The sequence below is a fragment of the Ceratosolen solmsi genome, unplaced genomic scaffold (assembly GCF_000503995.2).
Source record: "Ceratosolen solmsi marchali unplaced genomic scaffold, CerSol_1.0 scaffold13, whole genome shotgun sequence".
Taxonomy (NCBI): domain Eukaryota; kingdom Metazoa; phylum Arthropoda; class Insecta; order Hymenoptera; family Agaonidae; genus Ceratosolen; species Ceratosolen solmsi.
The window spans coordinates 8,656,039-8,658,121 of NW_011948418.1; the positions used below are offsets into that span (position 1 = coordinate 8,656,039).

The 2,083-nt window shown below is 33.9% G+C and overlaps 1 protein-coding gene across 1 annotated transcript in view; it reads left to right on the forward strand.

Annotated features, from left to right (window-relative positions):
• The window catches only part of LOC105360255 (Interferon-related developmental regulator 1), a 6,542-nt gene that overhangs the window by 1,555 nt on the left and 2,904 nt on the right, over window positions 1-2,083 (forward strand).

A 2,083-nucleotide genomic window follows, 5' to 3' on the forward strand; every position in this document is an offset into this window, starting at 1 on the left:
TTGGGCGTGTGCCCCCCCCCCCTCCCCGTCGTACGCGACGATCGACGATGTCCCCAAAGTAAGTCGATCTCGAGTCCACAAAGTAGAGCCGTGGATTGCGAAAGGGAAAGTCCCGTCCGCGATAAGAGTTTGACAGGCTGCTGGTGGCCTCGTGTCGGCGAGCCAATGTTATGAAATGTTGGGCGTCTTTTTTCAACGAAGCATATGGTGGATTATTGTAAAAAGTGACGGGAAAATCAGCCGCCGATGCCGAAGCAGCAATTATATCGTTGGTTATATAATGTGGGATAGAAAAAGAAGGAACGAGAGAAGAAAAAAGAAAAAAGAAAAGCGTTTCGAAGGAGCCGTGGTCGGTGGCCGCGTATCTCGTACACGGATTATACCGCCTTTGTTGTTATCTCTCGTGTCATTGGGCGAATTTGCGAAAAAGTTGATTTAACGGGAAAATAGCGAAAATAGAGTCTGCCTAATTATTAATAGATTTTGTAATATAGTCGAGATTGCAATTTGCACGAGATCGTGCGCGTTTCAATTGCGTTTAATTAAGTTTTGGCGTAATCGATAGGAAATTTATTAATAAACGAGATTTAAAAAATTTAAACTAACACCAAATCGGCGATAAACAATGATAATCGTTATAATTGTAAAAAAAAAAAAAAATTTGCCGATACTGCACGAAAAAGTCCATTACTACATATTTAAATAAAAATACAACGTAATGTATGTCATTAACAAATAAACAAATAAACAAACAAAAAAACTAAAAAAATTTCCATCCTACAATGTAAAAATTATATTTTCTTGGACGTTTGAGATAAAAATATAAATCTGTATTTTTATTCGACAGCTCCAAAATAAGTATTTATTATTTATAGAAATATATATGCACGGATACTATTGCATCAAGATCGAATAAATCTCGTTCAATATGCTTTCCTTTTCAACGGGATTATCGTATTTTTGTTAATAAACGATACCGAAAGTACTTTTGAAAGACAATGAATTTATCGCTCCTCTACATACGTAAGCTCATATCGACGTATTTGCACTTTCCTGTGTATAAAATCGTTTCTATGTATAAAGTAATATTTACAAAAATTGAATTCACGATGATAAAGAGCACGTCGATAAGTCTTTTTCCTTTATTTTGGCAATAATATATTATTGATAGGCTAAATCGAAAAATGTTTACGGTCGTGCAAAATTTCCATGACCACCGACTGAATTATGCGATGGCCATGAAGATAAGTTAGCATATGCTTTTTAAATATTAATAATCATTATCAAATTTAATTGCAATATATAAATTAATAGAAATACGATATTTTATGACATTGATAAAACAATAATAATGATAAAATAAAATTAAAAAAAAAAAAAAAAAACATTAAAAAGTATTATGTGCAAAAGCATATTTTACTTGTCGAGAAAGAAAAAAAGTGTCACAATGAAACGAGTCTTTTTTTCTTCACTCTTTAATGATTAGTAGTAATCTTGTTTTAGTGTATACATATATATATAAACTTGTATAATCTAATATTTGATCAAATCTAAGCTGACTGGTTGATCGATAATTGTCAAATGTGCATGGAAGTCAAAATTTGATTTTACTAAAAGTACAATGAGGTCTTGATTTCCGTTCCATATGTCATTATCGAGCGATGAATAATTATAAATAAAAATCCACGTAACGCGCATTATTATTAGGGCATATCGACAATACGCTTTCGAGAGGCTAAACCGCTGATAGTAATTCAGCGAAGTAATTTCAATTGAAAATGCTTGTAAGGAGCGCGAACAAGTATGTAGGTTATTAATATTAAATCCGTTTTGTCGCTTTCTGTAATAATATACGTAGACGATGTAATTGGAAGTGTACGGCTCGAGACACATTACTAAGTTGTATCTCGTCAATTATCTAAGCAACAAACAAGCCTCTTTTGATAATCTTTTCTTAGAAATATGCTAAAGCAGTCGGTCGCGCGGTACTGCCGTGTACTCTCCGTAAAAATCCGAGCATATGGCAATAAGTTGGCGCACAAGTGAATAATACACGTACACGTGTTGGTTGGTCGGAGGTGGG